This window comes from Macaca nemestrina, chromosome 6 (assembly GCF_043159975.1).
Source record: "Macaca nemestrina isolate mMacNem1 chromosome 6, mMacNem.hap1, whole genome shotgun sequence".
Classification (NCBI taxonomy): Eukaryota; Metazoa; Chordata; class Mammalia; order Primates; family Cercopithecidae; genus Macaca; species Macaca nemestrina.
The window spans coordinates 93,931,889-93,954,060 of NC_092130.1; the positions used below are offsets into that span (position 1 = coordinate 93,931,889).

Below are 22,172 nucleotides of genomic sequence, written 5' to 3' on the forward strand. Positions count from 1 at the left end.
AGTAATTAGAAAGGATAAAATTGACCAAATATCTTAGTCTCTGTCTGGAGACACCGTGTGGAATGAAAAAGTTGAGTAAGCATAATTCAATGGCGGGGGGGGAAATCTCAGAACCCAACAGCTGGCAGTATCCAGTCATGCCTTATCTAAGACAGAGAGGCCCAGGCTCAGTGACTGAAACACCCTATCCACTGAGACAGGGGCACTCTGTAATAGAGATGAGTTGCATCAGATTATCACAGCCTGAGGCCAATAAATATTTTTGCATTTTTTAAGTTTTGTATTTAAGTATTACATATAGACAGAAAAGCACACATACGAAAAGTACAAAAGTACAACTCAATGAATTTTACAATTGAACAAATCCATGTAAGTAGAACCTAGATCAAGAAGCAGAATGTCACTACCCCAAAATTCATTCTCACACTCCCTCCTCTCTAGTCACTGGCCTCTCCAAATAATCACTATCCTATCTTCTAACAGAGATGAGGGCTTTGAATATTTCTGTACTTTATGTAAATATAATCATACAGCATGTTCTATTTTGTGCCTGGCTTCTTTTGCTCAACATTATGTTTGAAAGATTCATCTGCACTATGTGTTACAGTGATAGATGATTTTCAGGGCAGTATAGTAGTGTATTAAATGAGTACAAGACAGGTTATTTATTCATTCTACTAGTGGTAGGCATCTGGGTACTTTCTAGGTTTTGACTATTACAAATAGTGCTGCCAGAAACACTCTAGCAAATATATATGCATTTCTGTTGAGTATATACCTAAGAGTAAAATTGTTGGATCAGAGGATATGGATATATTCAGTTTTGGTACTACACAGCAAATACTTTTCTAAAAGAGTTGTACCAGTTTACAACTGGTGTATGAGAACTCTGATGACTGCACATTCTTCCAAACATTTTCCATGGTTTTCATGTTACCCAAGTTTTTACTTCATACAATAAAGAAAAAAAGAAGAATTAGGAGTACACAATGTAATACTGGAAGTTAGAGTTAGAAGGGATTCAGATCTAAGATCATCATCATTCATTTGTTAAGTACTTTGCAACTGCACAAGAACTTCATTACTTGAACAAACAGAAATCCACATAATATAAAAATTCTAAAAACCTAACCTCGCCCTTCCCAAAACAATGATTATCTAAACATTTCCCTCTGTCTTTATCTACAGACACCCATGTTTAAATAAATCTTATAAACAGCTTTTTTCATGGTGGCACAGAGTTTTACGCCTAGCATTCTTAGTGACCAAATAATAATCCATTAAGTACTATAATTAATGGAAGTATGTTGACATATATGTATCAGCTCTATCTTTACTGGAACCCTATGAATATAGCAACTAACAGGATCCTCATTGTATGAATCAAAAAACAGAGGCAAAGTTTAATATCCAAGATCACACACTAAGTGGTGGTGCAACAACTCAAATCCACCACCTGCTCTTCTTACCACAGCACTTTGCTTGTCAGTAGGAATGTGGAAGTCTAGTAGATCTGAAGTTAAGAAGAACCAGACTTCTAAAGTTACCAGATAAAGAAACAGGGTTAGACCATGAAAGAGGTATGCTTAGGGAGCTTCTGCCGTGTGACAGGCATTGCCAGATAAGGAGCTGTTGTTTTAAGACTACTCTAAAACAAAACTAAGACTTATTTCCAGTTTCCCATCAAATGATAGTTAACCAAGCTTATATTCTGCAATCATATGAGACATGTGGGAAACAAAATAGCCAGTTCTGATCCTGGATCAAGTTACAAGAAAAAAGTTTCCAACTCTGATCTCCTATACCCTACTGCTGACTTCTGGATATGTCTGCCCAGGATTTGAAAAGTCTACGCCTGTCCCAAAGAAGTCTTTCCACAAATACTCATCCTTGGATTCATTTAAAATTATTTCAAATCTGTCACCCATGAATTCTACCCATTTTTCCTAGTAATACCAGTAGGGGCCATACAGATTAAGTCTAGATCGTCTTACACACAACAGGCCTCTTCTCAAGACTATATGCTTGCAGTGAAAACAGTTCTTATAAGATGATTTCTGATACCCTCACTAGTTTGATTAATCTCCACAAAATTTACTACAGTTAATCTCTGCCACTCAAAGCATAGTTCACTGAGTCCCAACTGGTACTCTAGTTGTTCTATAAACAATTAAAAAATAGACAAAGATTATTACTTCATCCTAAATAGTGCACTTCTATAATTTCAAAGAAATATCATATTCGGTTTTAATTACTGTTTTTAATGATAGTGAGAGTGATGGGGTTGTGTTGAGGGTATTTTGTTGTGTTTTTGGCAGCTACATCATTCTAAAAACTCCTATTTGAGTTTAATATAAACTAAACCTTGTTTAGTTGTTTTTCTACATATGTTATTACTAAGTCATTTTTACTCTATCCTTTGTAATTTTTGTTGATGTTGTCTGATGTGTTTGCTGGGGTTCAATTTTATGTTTTACATTGGCTTGTTAAGGTTACATTGTTATTGAATAGTGATTCTGTTCCTGTGACCCAACACGTTTACTATCTCTCTGACTTTGTCATCTAGAAATCTGATAAACCTCTTCTTCTAAGTATTCAAGTCATGCACATAAAATGTTGAGCAGGACAAGCTCAGGCATAGACCTGTATAGTCTGCCATTAGAAACACCCTCGAGAAGACATCAATCATCAACACTATGTGGGAACACCACTTATATTTCTAAGTCACAAGAATATAAGGAGAATCCTTGGCAAAATCTATCTACTCTACCAGTCTATCAATGCTATCTAAAAGAACAACAACAAAAAAAGAAATTAAAACTGTTAATTAGTGATCCTACTCTTATTTATAGCAATGATAGGTTCTTTTTCTTTTAATCCAAAAGCAATTCTTCTGGTAAATCACTCTAGAATCTTGCCCAGATTGACTTCAAATTTATCAGACTGTAAAATGACACATACTACTTAGTTCAAGCAAATACCTATATTTGTTCTAATACTGTAACACCTGATACTGTAAAATTGATTTTGTGAGTTTCATTAAAAGATGCTTATACTGTAGAAGCTAATAAGCAAAACTAGAGAAATAACATAAAAATTATAAAAATGCAAAAAGAAAACATTATAAAAAGTCAGGATCAGGAACAAAGCACAAACTTCCAACATGAAAATATTACAACTATTATTTAATCACATAGCAAGAATCTCTTACTAGATGATCCTTTTAAAAACCATTATAAAGTAATCCTTGTAGCCCCATCAATTAGGCATGTAAAAATTTTAGGTATATTTAAGTTTGTAGGTTTGACATCATAATCATTGAAAAAAATTATTATTTTTAAATATTCCATTTAGTCAAAATTTTTTCCTACAAAGAGGTCCTTTGCCTAGATGTACTTAATTCTGAAATGCTTTATCCATTTGTGGATATTTTATTTTAGATCAATTAGCCAATACACTTAACATGCAGTAAATTATTCACATGCTCTGTAATCCTTAAATTTGAAAATTACTGGAAAATCTGTGTTACTGTTTTTCTATGCCAATCATTGAAAAACACATATAGTTCAAGGCTTACATAATTCTAATTGGCCCAAAACCCACAATTTTGGGGGTGGGGTACATAGGATGGTATAGAAACAACTAATGGCATAGCATTTTTTGCCTGTACAGTATTTCCATACAAACATACACAGATGCACACATACTTATGCAGATCATTTTTTCTTAAACTTACCTTAAGAACCATGGTTATTGTTACTATTAATATAATTTTTTGAAAGGAAAATACAGCACTTACAATTACTGTGAAATAGCAATTAGTTTCATTGCTTTTTTTAAAACCATATTTGAACCAAGTGACAAATTTCTAATTATAGAGAAAATTTAGTTTAAAATTCAATATTCCAGATACCTGTCAGTAACTCCTACTTTCACAATAATATAAAGGGCTTTAATTTCAATGATGTCAAAAAGACATCTGGGGATCAATTTTAAGAACATCTTTGAATTATTCATGTTTCAAATATTTTCCAATTTTCTAATTCTAGGTATTCATAACAAAAATGATATGATTTTATTTTAAAGATTCTATTATTTAGTAAACTCAGATTTGAAACTTTGGAGACTACCTGTGAACCATATTTAAGCAATTAACATATTAATAACCCATAAGTGACAACACAGTATCCTAAAAGTATCCTGTGCCTCAGCCATCTCAGAAATGTTCTTTATATCAAATAAGTCTTAATTTCCTAATACCATACTATTTGAATGAGGTTTGAAAGCACTTCATTCTTTTACTTACTGAGATCACCCTCTTACAAAATATCAAGTACAAAACATCTAATAAGAATCACCCATGGAAACAGAAAAAAAGATGACTTGGAATGTCTTTTAAGATTCAATAAGAGGAAATGAACGATCCCTTTGCTTTCACCAGCCCTGTAAACAGGAATAGTGAGCCATAGTTTTTTGCCCCAGGACTACTTGAAGAAAGGGGGTGGAATACTCTTCAGAGGGACTGATTGATTAGGGCTATAAGAAAGCCTGTGTTTTGTTTTCTAAGGGCACTAAAGGTCACATTAGTATCAGCACCTCTCCCAGGCAGAGCCAAGGATCTAAGACAAGCCTGCAGGTGGAAACAGTTGGGTCCCACCCCAATTTGTACATCAGTAGCTTTATTGAGAGTTCAGAACAGTTGAGAATTGAGAAGCTTATCTTTAGTACTTTGTGTCTTTGATACTTGGCCTCTCTCTTAGAAGAGAAATAAGTTGTTGGCTGGTATGCAGTTGATGTGATCTAAGGTCTGAACAAATACCATTCACAGTTGCTTCTGAATAAACAAGACACTTTTTAAATTAGTTTACAAAGAATTTTGTATGCCCTTTTGGATGCTGATAAGGAGCAGTGCAAAAGCCAACTCTCTCTCTTAGGTCAGCTCAAGTTAGTTACAACACTATATCATTGATAACACCATTTTGAACTTGAGCTTCTTTTATTTTCCTTTATAGTAAATTATGACTTCTTTTTAAGCTGCTTGGGCTGCAGGTGTTCAAACTTCTGCAGCTCTGCCAAAGAGTTGCACTTACAGATCAGAAAGTGCTAAATGCATGTTTCTAATGAAGCAATTAACTTAAGTGCCCCCTTGTTGAAAAAAGTAGGCTGATACCTAAAGTGAGTTCAGAATAAAGATTAGCACACAGCATATGCTGTTAATAGTCTGTAATTAGATTCCTGGTTATATTATTTTGTTTGACCTTATTATTTTTATTCTTAAAAGAGAAAATTTAAATTGCAAACAAAAGTGTGGTCACAGATTGTTTTAAAGTCTTATCACATTATAAAAATTCAAAGACAGGAACATATATAATTGCTAGAAAAAAGGAAAGAAAGGTTTATGCAACTACTACTAGGTTATTCACTTCTGAGACAATCACACAATTAAAACTAAGTGCAAACAAAAGGATTATTTCTTGTTTAGTATGTTTTAAAAGCACCGACTATTTGCATTTTACCTTTTTATCAGAATTCCCACTCCCCACATTAAAGGTTTTTTTTACTGAATAATTTATTGCTAGCATTTTCATTATTAACAGCCTGCCAACTTGCTGGTTAGTGCTACCAAAGGGTAAATTAAGATTTTTTTTTTTTTTTAAATTACCACAACGTCAATTTGCCTTTAAATTTCCAAAGCAATTAAAACAAAAATATTCAGCAACACTTCTATATAAAAAGTGCTTTCCTAAAATAATATTTTCAAGTTAGACTTTTTTCTAAACATTAAGTGTAAAGAATTCACAGGATTACTAAATATCCTTCTAATCATGTGAGAATTAACTCCATTTTAGTAATTTTGAAAGTAAGGTATTACCAGGTAATACCAGGAAATACATATCCTGGTATTTTCCTAATTTTCAAACAAAGTCCCAAGACCTAGAAAATCTCTCAATTCCAGGCAAACCATGATGTTTGGTCACCATAAGGTAGTAAAATACAGTTACAACTGCTAACATAATCTTATTCAAAAACTTGTAATATACAGCTGATGTACAAGGGAGACATTAAATTAATCTGATGCTTTAGGAATACAGCATTAGTACTATAAAATAAATCTAAAAAATAAGGCCTCTTGGTTGAGGTCACAGTCCTTCCTTAATTACCTCTCATGACTGTGGAATGCCAGTTGCTGCCATTCCAAATATCATATTACTTCTCATTTCCTCTGCTTATCTTTTACAAACACCATTAATAATCATTAGTTTCAGTGCTAAATATAAATTTCACTTCCTCTCCTTTCCTACTCTAACCCTATAAAGTGGGTATTAAAAAGCAATAAAATGACCTAATGCATGAACAAATTTCCCACATACTATTTAATACCTAGCTCCAAGGTGCCCTTAAAATTGGACCCTAAGTTCCAAGACTATAATTTCCTTCATATTATTAACAGCCACTTTTGATTACAAATAAACTTGGCAGAAAGGATGAGAGTACACTTATCATTTTGGAAACTTTCTAGACTGTCACAAGAACACTTTAGTTCTAATTGCAGTTTCATGTGAGAATGACACTTAACAGAACTGAAGAGATAAGATAGTACCTGAAACAGCATTAACTAAGCAGCAGTCTTTTTTCAACAAGAACTTAGTAATTATGATTTCTTAAGCCTCAAAATTTTTGACACCTCTCATATTTCAATTCCAAAAGAGTGAGGGTGTTCCTATGAAACATCACCAATTAAGCTTATATACAGTCTTCTACTTAAAAAAAAAAAAAAAAGGGGGGGGTTTCGGAACTGAAATGTAACTAAAAGCACTTGTATGAAAAAGGAATAAGACTTATAAACAATGTACTTTTCCCCCCACTCACAAACCCATCATTTACTTAAAACTGTACCCATTTATCTGCCTATTTCTTAATGACAAACAAGAGAACAAGTGATAGAATTGAGGAACTTAGTCTGAGGAAAAAACAAAACAAAACCTATAACATATCCTCAAATTCAGCAATATAAAACTAGGAACTATATAAAATTACCAACATTTCACAATTTTTAACCTATAAAAATGACAATTTCATACAGTTCAAATGATAGTAACAGTTATAAATAGCACATAAGGACTTACATTCCTACTTGGATGAGTAACTACATACTTATTTCCCACGCTTCAATTTCTCAGTCTAAGTCATTTTGACCACATCTCTGAATACATTTTGTACAACTCCAGCAAGAAGAAGGTCCAAAGTATAAGCAAGACTCTATTCTAAGGTCCCTTGGGTTATATATTCTCAAAGTAGACTGAAATTTATACCTAAAATTTAAATCAAGCTCTATTCTCTCTTGTTAGGGTACAAGTTCTAATACTTCCAGAAGCCATGAAGATCAGGAGTGAGGACATATGCATCCATTGTATGATGAGTGGGACTGTGGGACACTAGAAACTACAAGTACCATATAAAGATGGTAGCCATTACTCACTGCAAAGCAGGTTGTTATCAATGGTAAGTACCGGTCCTTAGTGTTCTGTCATTCAGATTATTCAAGAAACTAACAAATTCCTATTTTTATGTAGAAGTCAACTGGCTTTTAAATGTTGGCTCATATGTTTTTCAAAACACTGAGTATAAAGTTTCCAAAATTATATGTGTACGCCTACAATAAGAATTCTGCACCCATCCACAAACAAAAATCTTGTTGTAGGAGTCCTGGGATTCAGGTAGGAGGCTGTAAAACCCCAGCAGAGCCCGAGACTTAGGAAGGTCATTTTGAGGGTACAAACTTGCACCTAGACACACAGATTGGGCTCCTGGGTTCAAACCCAGAAACAATCCTGTTCGCCAAATGGCTTGGCTTCAGCCCCCCTTTGGCTTTTGCAACTAAAACCATCTGCCAAAGGGTCCTGGAGGAATTACATACCCAAGTGCACCACAAAGGCTGGTCAGCCCACCAACATCAGTCTTGGCAGTGGACCCAAAAGTTACCCTATAATTCAGCTCCAGCCCCCCCCATCTGTGGTCCCCACTTATTACTGCTCACACAAAAACCCAGAAAAACACTTACCCATCTGAGCCACTGGGACAGGATTGCTACCCTCTATCCCACAGCAGACCCCAAGGGGGACCTTTCTTGGCTACAGCACTTCTCTCCTACAGCCCTGGAAGTATCCTGCCCATGTAGAGAACTGCTGGGAGACTCACATATCTGAGTCACCACGGCAGGCTTACCAGCCTCCTTCCCACAGTAGATCCTGACAGGGCTGTCTCAGCTCCAACCCCTCTCTGCCACAGCGAGGAAACGATCCCACCTATGCAAAGAACTTCTGGGATTTGTGTAAGTCTTAGCCACTGGGACAGGTGTGTCTGCCTGTATCCCACAGCAGATCCTGGAATAGCTTAGTCTCAGCTCCAATCCTCTTGCTGGGGACTATCTTGCCTGGACAGGGAACTGCTGAAAGAAGCATCCATCTTAGTAATACCAGAACAGGCTTACCAGCCCCTGTCCCACAGCAGATTGTGAACAGGTCCAGTTTAGCTCTAGCCCCTCTCACTGCAATTTGAGAACTATCCTAAAAGTACAAAGATCTGCTAGGAGATTCATGATCTGTGCACTGGGACAGACTTGTTAGCCTCCAATCCACAGCAGATCCTGAAGGGCCTCTGCTTAGCTACAGCCTCTCTCTGCTGCAGTCCAGGAGTAATCCTGCCTACACAGAGAACTACTAGAAGACTAGCCAGTCTGAGCAACTGGGACAAGCTTGCCAGCCTCCACCCCACAACAGATCCTCAGCAGATTTTGAAAACAAGCAGGCACTTGTTCTGACACAGGAGGGAGTTTAACCACAGTGGTCCCTAGCCTCAAAGCCTACTTTCCTACCCCACTGAGCATTTCTAATAAGCATTTCTATTGAGCATAAAAATTGGTCCATCCATCCCAATCCACTTAACCTCAAGGACCCTCCTGCAACCCTGTCCAACTGCTGAACTCAAATAAAGGAATACACCCTGTGGCCAAGGCTGATCAGAGGAAATTTCTGTGCCCATTCAGCAGCTCAGACTAATTGCAGAGTTCAGACAGTGGTCCTGTCAGATAAGAGAACCTATGTAGCTACCCCAAAAAAAATTCAGAGCAAAGGTAGCAGGCCAGCTTTCTAGAGAACTGAAAAGCAAGTTGTATCTGCTAAGGGTTATTACTAGCTGGCCCCTCCAGAAGTATAGGCTAGAATAAATAGTAAAGTTCTATCCCTGCCAATGAACACCTGTAAAAGCTGGAAAAAGTGGTTGTCTCCACAAATGTGCAAACACCAATACAAGGATACGGGATTACAAAGACTCAGGAAATCATGACACCTCCAAAAGAAACGAATAAAGCTCCAATAATGAATCTCAAAGAAAATGGAATCCATAAAATGGTGTAAAAAAAAAAAAAGAATTCAGAATAATCCTTATTAAAAAGTTAAATGGGCCGTGCATGGTGGCTCACACCTCTAGTTCCAGCAGCTCAGGAGGCTGAGGCAGGAGGATCCCTTGTGCCCAGGAATTCAAGGCTATGGTGAACTATGATTTTGTCCCTGCACTCCAGTCTCCAGCCTGGGAGATAGAGTGAAACCTTGACTCTTTTGAGAAGAAAAAAAAAAAGTTAACTACAAAAATATACAAACAGAAAATTAAATTTTGAAAACAATACATGAACAAAACGAAAAGTCTCACAAAGAAATATAAACAATTAAAAAATGGAAATCCAGGAGATAAAGAATACAATGACTAAACGGAAAAATGAAATAGGAAGCTTGAACAGCTGCCTTGAGGAAGCTGAAGAATCAGTGAGCTTGAAGATGGACATTTGAAATTAGTCAGAGGAGAAAATAAAAAAAGAAAAGAAAGAAGAGAAAAGGAAAGAAGAGGGGAGGGGAGGGGAGGAGGAGAAGGCAGGAAGGGAACCTATGGGGATTATGGAGCACCATCAAGAGACCTAACCTATACATAACAGGAATTAAGAAGAAAAAAAAAAAAAAGTGGGAAGATGCATATGAAAGAAATAACTAATGAAAAGTTCCCTAATCAGAAGAAGGAAGCCATCATCCAGGTACATGAAGAAAGGAGATCTCCAACCAAATTCAAACCAAAGAGGAGTTGACCATAACATGTAATTATAAAACTATCAAAAATTAAAGAGAAAGAAAAAATTCTGAAAACAGCAAAAGATAATAAAGAAATCACACACAAAGGGGTCCCAATAAAACTAACAGTAAACTTCTTAGCAGAAACCCCAGACCAGGAGAGAGTGGGCTGATACATTCAAACTGCTCTGAGGGAGCATAAAAAAAATGCTGCCAACCAATAATACTTTACCCAGCAAAGGTGTCTTTCAAAAATAAGAAGGAAATAAAAAATTTCCCAGACAAGCAAAATTTTACAACATCCCATAAATTTTGGCATACCATGTTTTCATTTTTGTTTGTCTAAAGATATTTTTAAATTTTCCTCTTAACTTCTCAACTGACCTATTGGTTGTTCAGAAGCATGTTGCTGATTTCAGCATACTTCTGAATTTTCTGAAATTCTTCCTGTAATTGACTTCTAGTTTCATAGAATTGTGGTCAGAAAAGGTACGTGATATGATTTCAGTCTTCCTAAACTTGCTATGATGTGCTTTGTGAACTAACCTATAATCTATCCCGGAAATGATCTGTGTACATTTAAGAAGATTGTATATCCTGTTGGTGTTAAGATGGACTACTCTGTATATGTCTGTTAAGGTTCATTTCATTTAAAGTGCTGCTTAAGTCTAATGCTGCCTTATTAATTTTCTGACTACATTATCTGTCCATTATTGAAAGTGGTGCACTGAAGTTCTCTACTGTTACTGTATTATAGTCTATCTCTGTACACTCTTTAATGTTTGCTTTATATATTTAGGTGCTCCATTGTTGGGTACATATGTATTCATAATTGTTATAGTCTCTTGGCAAACTGACTACTTTACCATTATATAATGCCTTCATTTTATTCTTTTTACAGCTTTTGACTTAAAATCTATTTTTTTCTGCAAGTATTGCTACTCCTGCTGATTTTTCGTTTCCATTTATGTAGAATATCTTTTTCCATTTCATCACTTTCAGTCTATGTACATCCTCAAAAGTGAAGTGAATTCCTTGTAGGTAGCATGTAGTTGGGTCTTGTGTGTGTGTGTGTGTGTGTGTGTGTGTCTGTGTGTGTGTGTGTGTCTGTGTGTCCATTCATTTACTCCTTGTCTTTTATAGGAGAATATAACCCATTTACACTCAGTATAATTACTGATAGGTAAAGAAAGGACTAACTTTCTTGCCATTTTGTTAATTATTTTCTGTTGTTAGGTTTTTTTTTTTTTCTTAAAGATATTTTGTTTCCTTCTTCATCTCTTGCAATTTTCCTTTGTGGTTTGATAGCTTCCTGTAGCGGTATGTCTTGAATCTTTTGAATTTCATTTTATTTTCTGTGCATCTCGTATAGAATTTTACCTTCTGGCTACCATGAGGCTTACAAAGAATATCTTACACTTCTGTCTATTTTAACCTCATAGCAGCTTAACATTGATTAAATACAACTCAACACTTTTACCCAGCCATTTTATGTTTCTGAAGTCTAAATTACATCATATTAAAAAATATATCCCTTGAAAGTTTATTGTAGCTGTGGTTGCAATTAATAATTTTGTCCTTTAACCCTTGTACTAAGGATAAAATTACACTACACACCACCATTACAGTCCTAAAATATTCTGAATATTGATCAGTATTACTTATACCCTTAGGTTCTGTGCTTTTATAACTTTATTGTTATTAATTATCAGCCCTTATTTTGACATAAATAACTCCCTTTAGCAATTCCTGTAAGGTAGGCCTAGTGATGATGAACATCCTTAATTTATGAAATGCACAGTTCTAAGAAAAAAAATTTATGGCAATAAATAGCCACATCAAAAAAGAAGACATGTTGCAAATAAACAATGTTACATCTAAAGAAAATAAACAAAGAAAAGCAAACTAAGCTCACAGTTCACAGAAAAAAAAGAGATAATAAAAAGATCACAGCGGAAACAAATGAAATAGAAACTAGAAAATACAAAATAGCAACAAAACTAAGTTTTTCTAAATAAAAATAAAATTAACAAATCTTTAGCTAGACTAACCAAAAGAAGAAGATAAAAGACTCAAATAAAATCAGAAATAAAAGAGAAGACATTTCAACTGACATCACAGAAACACAAAGGATCATAAAAGGTTATTATAAACAATTATATAGCAAAAAAATGAATACTTTGAGGAAATGAACAAATTCCTAGATACATACAACCTACAAGACTGAATCACGAAGAAATGGAAATTCTGAACTGACCAATAACGAGAGGAGTTTCTAGTCGTAATAAAGTCTTCCACCAACAAAAAACCCAAAACCTGATAGCTTCACTGCTGACTTCTACAAACATTTCAAGAACTAATACCAATTCTCTACAAACTATTCAAAAAAAATCAAAGAGGACAGAATACTTCCAAACTCTTTTTATGAGGCTAGTATTACTCTAATCCCAAAGCCAGAAAAGAACATCCCAAGAAAATATAACTACAGGTCAATATCCTTGAAGATTACAGATTTAAAAAATCCTCAACAAAATATTAGCAAACCAAATGCTACAACACCTTACAAGGATCTTTCACAATAATCAGTGGGATTTATTTGTGGTATGCAAAGATGGTTCAAATATGCAAATCAATAAATGTGATACACTACATTAACAGAACGAAACACAAAAATCATATGATCATCTCACAAAATGCAGAAAAAGCATTTGAAAAATAATTTAATGTCCTTTTATTTTAAAAAAAAAAAAAAAAAACCTCAGCAAATTAGGTACAGAAGAAATGTACCTCAACACAATACGGGCCATATGTGACACACCCACAGATAACATCATACTCAAAGGGAAAAAACTGAAAGCTTTTCCTCTGAGATATAGAGCAATCCTACTTACAGTAGCTACAAAAAAATACTTAGGAATATATTAATCGAGGTGAAATACCTGGACACTTACAACTATAAAACATTAAAGAAAGAAATGGAAGAAAACACAAACAAATAGAAAGATATCCCATGTTCATTGACTGGAAGAATATTGTTAAAATATCCATACTACCTAAAGTGATTTAAGATTCAATGCAATCTGTATCAAAATTCCAACATTATTTCTCATAGATGTAGAAAAAAAGAATCCTAAAATTTATATGGAAATACACACACACACACACACACACACACACACACACACCCAAATAACCAAGGCAATCATAAGCAAAAAGAACAAAGTGTTCGAACTATATTACAAAGGAGTAGTAATTAAAACAGCATAGTAGTGTTTTATTTTTATAAACAGAAACATTTTATGCCTATTTGTAAATAGGCATACAAAACAGACACATTGACCAATGGAACAGAATAGAGAGTCCAGAGAACAACTCATACATCTATAGTCAATCGATTCTTGACAGAGGTAAAAAGAATATTTAATGGGAAAAGGACAATCTCACCAATAAATGATGTAGGGAAAACTGGATAGCCATATGAAATTGGACCCCTATCTCATACCGCATACAAGTATCAACTCGAAATGGATTAAAGATTTAAACATAAGACCTGAAACTATAAAACTACAAGCAGAAAACAGGGTGGAATTTATACAGCACTGGTCTGGGCAACGATTTTTTGTTGTTGTTTTTTTCAGATTTGACATTAAAAGCGTAGGAAACAAAAGCAAAGACAGACAAATGAGATTACATCAAACTCGAAAGCTTCTGCACATCAAATGAAACAATTAGCAGAGTGAAGGGACAACCTACAGAATGAAGAAAATATCTGTAGTACATACATTTGATAAGGGGCTAATATCCAAAATATAAGAGGAAATCAAACAGCTCTATAGAAACAAAACAGATAATCCAATAAAAACGTGAGAGATTGACCTGAATAGATATTTCTCCAAAGAATACATCTGAATAACTGACAAATAATTGAAAAAATGCTCATCATCACTAATCATTAGGGAGATAGAAATTAAAATCACAATTAGATATCACCTCCTATCTGTGAGAATGGCCATTATCAACAAAAACAACAAACATTTGCAAGGAGGTGGAAAAAAGGGAACTTTTGTACCCTGTTGGTAGGAATATAAATCAGCATAACCATTATGGAAACAGTATGGAGGATCCTCAAAGAACTAAAAATAGAATTACCATATGATGCTGGGAGCAGTGGCTCACGCCTGTAATCCCAGCACTTTGGGAGGCCGAGGTGGGCGGGTCACGAGGTCAGGAGATCAAGACCATCCTGGCTAACATGGTGAAACCCCGTCTCTACTAAAAACACAAAAAATTAGTTGGGCCTGGTGGCGGGCGCCTGTAATCCCAGCTACTCGGGAGGCTGAGGCAGGAGAATGGCATGAACCAGGAAGGTGGAGCTTGCAGTGAGCGGAGATCGTGTCATTGCACTTCAGCCTGGTTGACAGAGCGAGACTCTGTCTCAAAAAAAAAAAAAAAAAAAAAGAATTACCATATGATTCAGCAATCCCACTTCTGAGTATTTACCTGAAAGTTTTAAAATCAGAATGTGGAAAAGACATCTGTATTCTCATATTCACTGCAGCACTAGACAATAGTCAAGTTATGGAATAAACCTAAATGTCTATCAGAGCATAAATGAATACCAAAAAATTCATATACACACAATGGAACACTAGTCAGACTTTAAAAAATAAAAATAACTTTGTAATTTGTGACATCACAGATGGAATTGGAGGATATTACCCTAAATGAAGTAAGGCACAGAAAGACAAATGCCACAGTTCTCACTTAAATGTACAACCTAAATTAATTGAACTCACAGAAGCAGAGAGTAGAATGGTGGTTACCAGAGGTTGGGTGGTAGAGAGGATGGGCAGTTGATAAGGTTTGGCTGTGTCCCCGCCCAAATCTCATCTCGAATTGTAATCACCAGATGTTGCGGGACCTGGTGGGAGGTGATTGGATCACAGGGACAATTTCCCCCATGCTGTTCTCATAAGAGTGGAGTGAGTTATCACAAGAGCTGATGGTTTTAAAAGTGTTTGGCAGTTCCCATTTCACTCTTCTCTCTCACCTGCCACCATGTAAGATGTGCCTGCTTTTCCTTCTGCCATGATTGTAAGTTTCCTGAGGCCTCCACAGCCATGCAGAACTGTGGGTCAATTAAACCTCTTTTCCTTATAATGTACCTAGTCTTAGACAGTTCCTCATAGCAGTGTGAAAACGGGCTAATACAATAGTCAAAACAGTATAAAGCCTCAGTTATATATGAGAAATAAGTCTGACTTTTTTATTTTAGATCAATTGTACAGCATGCTGAACAGAGCTAACAATTCAGTACTGTACATTTCAATGTTGCCATGAATAAACAATGTTAAATACTTGAAGGGATAGATATGTTAATTAGCTTAATTTAATCATTCTGCATTGTATTCAAAATTACAATATCACTTTGAACCCCATAAGTATAAACAACCATAACCTATTATGTAAATAAATAAAATTTAACAAACAAAAAATACTGTGTGTATGTGATAAGAAATATGTTTGAACTTTGTCTCCTGCTCCTTGCACAGAGTTGGCAAAATCCTTGAAATTTCCTGAGTGATAGGAATGTTTTTGTTACTCATAAGGAACTGCTTTCAATTACACCTGAGTTTATAATAACGAAGTGACTTAGAGTGGGGCCTCTAGATAGCCTCAGGATGGAGCTGGTCACCAGAAACATCAAGTGATTACTAGGCTGGGATTTTCAGACCCTCCTCCCAACCCTCCATTCCTCCCATGCACCCAGACCAGGAGATTGAGCTCTATAAAAATTTGAATTGGGAGGTGTATAAGTCCATTTTCACACTGCTGATAAAGACATACCTGAGACTCAGTAATTTACACAGGAAAAACAGTTTAATGGACTTATAGTTCCATTTGGCTGAGGAGGCCTCATAATCATGGCAGAAGGCACGGAGAAGCAATTCATGTCTTACACAGATGGCAGCAGGCAATGAGACAGAGCTTGTGCAGGGAGCCCTCCCCCCACCTTACGAAACCATCAGATCTCGTGAGACTTATTCACCATCACGAGAAAAGCATGGAAAAGACCTGCCCCCATGATTCAATTACCTCACACTGGGTCTTTCCCACAACATGTGGGAATTCAAGATCAGATTTAGGTGGGGAAATAGCCAAAACATATCTGGAGGTTTAGGAAGGAGGATCACTTAAGCCCAGGACTTTGAGGTTACAGTGAGCTATGACTGTGCTACCTGCATTCCAACCTGGGTGACAGAGTGAAACCCTGTCTCAAAAAAACAAAACTCTTGAACAAGGAGATGTGAACAGCTTCCTGTTTGGTGAACACATCATGGTGCTGAAAGGTGGCATGCCCACAGAAGGGCATTGAAGGCCTGTTCCCCTGCCCCCATACCTTTCCCTATGTGTCATCTATCATTTGGGTGTTCCTAAGTTCTATCTTTTGTACTAAACCAGTAAAGGTAAAGAAAATATTTTTCAGACTTCTGTGAGCCATTATAGCAAATTATCAAATCTGAAGCGTGGTATCATGGGAAACCTGTTTATAACTGGTTGGTCAAAAGTATAGGTGACTCAGGACTTGTGACTGGCACCTGAAGTGGGGGCAATTTTGTGGGACTGAGCCCAGAACCTGTGAGATCTGACACTAACCCTAGATAGTGTTTGAATTGGACTGAGTTGTTGAATATCCACTTGGCGTCAGAGAATTGGAGTTATGATTGGCCTCCAAGGATCCCAAGTCAGTTATCTTATTCCCCCAATGGGGGAAAAAGAGGGTTTAATATAGGAACGATATTGGGATAATCATGCTCAGCAGATTCTCTGCCAGTTCTTCTCCTGATGGAAAGGGCCTGGAGCTGAATTATATACACTGAATCACTCAGCAGAAAGCTCAGCTAATGGCTGTTTGAAATTGAACTTTGATAGTTTCAAAATTCTAGTACCATTCTGTTAGATTCCCAAGTGCTGGCCTCTCCAACATTTGAATGAAGCAAGCAACAAAATTAATCCAGATTAGAAGTCACTTGTTATCAAGGTATCACAATTTAGGAGGCTGTGCTTCTACAAGGGTAGTGTCTGATAGCACTTAGTTAACTGCAAAATTGGCACTATCTCCAGCAGGCAGCAGTGAAACAAGGCCACACAGCTAAAAGGGTATCTTTAAATTACCTTATTGATCAGAAAGATTAATCAATTGGTGGCCTCTTTATGGCTACCACTTAATATCAATTTTGAAACGAAATACTAAAAAAGATTGTCAGAATTCTTCAAAGGATTCTGAAATAGCACTAAATCAAACATCTTCCTGCCTATAAAGTACAATGAAGTGAAAATGAAGTCAAATTATTAATAATCTTCAAACTTCAGAACAATCAAGAATGATTATCTTATTAGAAATAAGTTGGAAATGCTACATGCATCAACAATCTTCAAACTACAGAACTATCACGAAAAATTTTCTCATTAGGGAGAAGTTGGGAATGTTATATGTCTTAGAAAAAAATATTATTTTTAATCAAACACTTCCCCAAAAGAATTAGTGAAATGTTTATTAACAAATGAAGCCACACTACTTTGTGCAAGTGAAGCAATTTTGCATTGCAAAATTTAAAATGCTGATCTGAAAAGTTATTCAAAGTTAAGTTAGTTTCAGAGTCACTTAATATGTTTTAAAAATTCCCAATAAGTTGAAATAACGAACTGAAATCAATCTGCAGAATGTCAGCTGTAAAAATTCCACTCCATCTACCAATCATTCATTAAGGAAGCAGTATGTGCAAACTTTGTGTTCAATAAGAACTCCAGCAGATCAAGAAAAAAAAAAAAAATGATACTTTCTCTCCAGAAATTTTCATCCACTTCGGAGAACATGACACTACAGAGCTCTATATAAATTATAATTAAACTTGTTAGTTATTTTTTAAAAGTAAATATATACAAGATAGTATATAATTTTGCTACAGCAGAGTTAAAGTAGTAATAAAATAATGACAAGATACGTCAAATACCTGCTAAATGACATATAAAGGTGCTATATTTTCTAAGGTAAAAAAATTACAGGATCAATATACACAAAACTAAGAGGTATAAGAGAAGGTTTGCCTGAGGAATCCAATGTTCAGAAAATGAAATGTCAACAATCAACTAGTAGATTCACCAGTAGCAATGACGATACAATTCCAATGCCTTGAAAATTATCTTTCCTTTACAATTGAAATGCGTATTATTAAATTCAATTCTGCCTGCATAAATATTCCACTTTGGCCAAGGTACAAGAATGCCCAATGAAACATCAGAAATACAAAATATCCAGACAAATGAGGTACACGCTTTTCATTTTAACAAGGCATGTAGCTCCAAACCAAGTGAAGAGGCATAGACCAAAATAAATTACTAAATTATTAAATTTTCAAAGGTAAGATTGTATTAATTTTTTCATGTATTTTAGTATGACATCTTGCTTGCTGAAACAATGAACACGCTATGACCTGGAAAAAAAAATTTTTTTTTTTTTGACACAGAGTCTCACTCTGTCACCCAGACTGGAGTACAGTGGCACCATCTCGGCTCACTGCAACCTCCACCTCTCAGGCTCAAGTAATTCTCCTGCATCAGCCTCCCGAGCAGCTGGGATTACAGGTATACACCACCACGTCTGGCTAATTTTTGTATTTTTAGTAGAGATAGAGTTTCACTATGTTGGCCAGGCTAGTCTTGAACTCCTGACCTCAAATAATCTACCCGCCTCGGCCTCCCAAAGTGCTGGGATTACAAGTGTAAGCCACTGTGCACAGCCAACCAGGACAAATTTTATAGGGCTGCTGTTATTTAGAAATGCTTTTTTTTTTTTTTTTTTTGGAGACAGGGTCTTACCCTGCCACCCAGGCTGGAGTGCAGTGGCGCAATCTCGGCTCGCTGCAACCTCTGCCTCCCAGGTTCAAGCGATTCTCATGCCTCAGCCTCCCAAGTAGCTGGGATTACAGGCGGGCACCACCACTCCTGGCTAATTTTTGTATGTTTGGTAGAGATGAGGTTTCGCCATGTTGGCCAGGCTGGACTTGAACTTCTGACCTCAGGTGATCCACCTGCCTTGGCCTACCAAAGACCTGGGATTACAGGTGTTAGCCACCACACCTGGCCTAGAAATGCCTGATTTTTTAATTAAACCTTGTTTAGAGGTCATATAAAACAGAGATATCTATTTAGCTCATGGCCAAAAAAGTTCAACCAAGTTAGAACATTCCAGAATATAAAGATCATGTTTAGGCAGTTAGGTAAGAACATTTGGTTCAGGTATGTCTGATTTAATATCTAAGGGATTTCTTTGACTCAGGACAAAATGAGGAAGAGAGAGCATCAGCCAATGTCTTAGAAAACTGTTTTTTTTAAAAAAAAAAAAAAAAACCACCACCAGATAAAAACTGAGAAATTAAATTAAGGGACATACACAGTTGATCGCTGAACAGCTGAAGGTTTGTTCTGTGTGGGTCCACTTACACACAAAAGTTTTTCAATAAAAGTTATACCAAGTGTGTTTGCCTCTCCTGCCTCCTCTTCCACCTCCTCTACCTTTGCCACCTCTGCCACCCCAGAGACAGCGAGATCTATCCTTCTCTTCCTCCTCCTCCCCAGGCAGCTCAACATGAAGAAAAGAATGAAGACCTTCATGATGACTGACTTCCACTTAATGAATAGTAAATATATTTTCCCTTCATTATGATTTTCTTAGTAATATTTACTTTTTTCTACCTCACTTTATTGTAAGAACAGAGTACATAATGCATATAACACACAAAATATATAACAGTTGATCAACTATTTATGTTATTGATGAGGTTTCTGGTCAACAATAAACCATTAGTAGTTAAGTTTTGAGGGAGCCAAAAGTTATACATGGATTTTCAACTGCTTGAGAGGTTGACGTTGCTAACCCCTGTATTGTTCAAGGGTCAACTCTATAGCTAATTACAATGTATGCTACTATATGGACTTAATAAATCATTCACTTCTTCTAAGAACTCATACAATATTATGAAGTGGTTAAATGATTAGACTACTATTTAAAAGTCACCTATCGCTACCATTAGAAAGGAGATGCCATGAGAAAACAAGTCCTGATACCCATGTTTTATGTTCTTAAGATTGTTTCAGGACTCTCGTTCAAAGAATTGCTAAGCTTAAACTTCTTCTAGAAGTCTGCAAAAGAATGTAAGATTGTGTGGTTCTAATGACTTGATATAAAAGTTCAAATGTCTAGTTTACATCAAAAAGGTCTTTGTTAAAATATAGTAATATTCAGATGGGAATTAACAGTGGTGATTTATGATATGATTTTGTACTGAGACATGTTTGTCAGATAATGATAACAAGGTCAATTTTCCTTATCACATTTAAAGTGCAAAAACTTCTATTTTCTATGTTGCCATTTAAGAAGTTCTCAAGAGTATAAACTTTTGTCTCCCCAAATCAATATCTAAGTCATGATGAGCCAATTTCTCCTTAAGAACAAAGTTGAAAATGAAGGGTTGGTTCCTAAACACAACACTAGGCAAGTTTTTAAAATTCAATTTATAGATGAGTATCATAGCACAGCTAATTTACAAATTTATAAATAGCAACGATACTGTCATTTTTATGTTAAACCTATACATGGAACCCTATTAGTATACTATATCATACAAGCATCTACCGAAAAATTACCAAAAAAAATCACAAACTTTTAACTTTAACTTTTTAAGTGCCTCGAAGTTTAGACAGATGTAATTTTATTTTCCCTGAGCAGCTGTTCATTTGGACATATTCCATATTTATTGATATACTGTGTCCAATGCTAGGGTCACATTTCTTAAACAGGAACTTGGCAACTTCCAAATTCTATGGTAAATATTGACATGTCTCAGCATGTCAATATTTATACTGTCAAGACTGACAAATTTCAACAATGGCTGCATCTTATTTCTTAGCAGCCATATGCTTCTGTTCCAATTGAGCAAGTTCCTTCTTTATCTCATAAAATTCTCATTCACTGCTCAGGTAAAATTACAAGTTAATGGCATCCTCTCACACAAGGCCAGATTGAACTCTTTGCTTACTTCAACATTTTAGTCACTTCTGTAGGATTAGCAAAGCTATGGAAATGAACACAAATTCAGGATACAATGTCCTCCAGGTAATATTTGTTTTTGATTACTTAATCTCAGCATAATTATCATTTGCAACCTCATTACTAATGTGGAAGCCTTTTCAGAATCTATACAGGTAATCTATTTCCTTTTTAGTTAGTCTTAAGGGCTAGGTAAAGATAAAACTGGTTTAGTTTATAGGCTGCGACAACAATGATCAATATTCAGACGGCAGTTTGAATTCAGAATGCCAATTATAAAGAGTAGTTGGGAAGTCTAGCTCATTATCTAGCATTAAACAAACAGTATTTTAAATGCAAAATTAGTTTACTTAATTTTGTGCTACGTGTCAGAGATACTGTTAACAAACTAATCATAATTAAATCAATCTTAAGAGCAAATTTCTGTATTGCTGAAAGAAAATCTTTGCAACATCTTTAAACACTCTGGGATTTCCCAGTGGTACACAAGCAAAAGTTTAATGTAATACGAAGTTATTGGTAGTAATGGCATCTAGTAAAAACATAAATGCCTCATGAACAGTTTGGAATTTTGGCATGTATTTCTTCTTACTGGCAACACAAACCTCAAGAACGTTTTTCTCTCCAAAAGTGCCTAATTTCATCAACATTAAAAATTTGCTGTCTACAATTGAACCCTGATCAATGATTTCAGCCAATGCTTTAGAAAAAAGCACAACTCGCTTTCATCAGGGCTGTGAGCTTCAACAATGACAAGGAACAAATTGTCCAGGGCTATAAAATGCATTAACTTCCTCCTACTTGTATAGAAAGATACAGTACCTTTCAATTATTTTAAAGACAGCCACCTTTCTCCTAAGAAACAAGGAATAGCAAATAAGCCATTGATTTTACACTCAAAAGACCCAGGTTGAAATCAAAACTATGCTTCATAGCTGAGTGTC

General features: G+C 35.7%; 1 protein-coding gene across 4 annotated transcripts in view; it reads right to left on the reverse strand.

The window, feature by feature from the left end:
• The window catches only part of LOC105475044 (X-ray repair cross complementing 4), a 292,455-nt gene that overhangs the window by 263,832 nt on the left and 6,451 nt on the right, over positions 1 to 22,172 (reverse strand). Inside the window, exon 1 of one of the 4 annotated variants that reach the window (XM_071098709.1) lies at positions 14,268 to 14,541. The exons of the other annotated variants lie outside the window; for them this stretch is intronic. The gene's annotated coding sequence lies outside the window, so the exon portion shown is untranslated. Of the gene's footprint in view, positions 1 to 14,267; positions 14,542 to 22,172 lie in introns of those variants that run through there. 4 annotated transcript variants of the gene reach the window in all.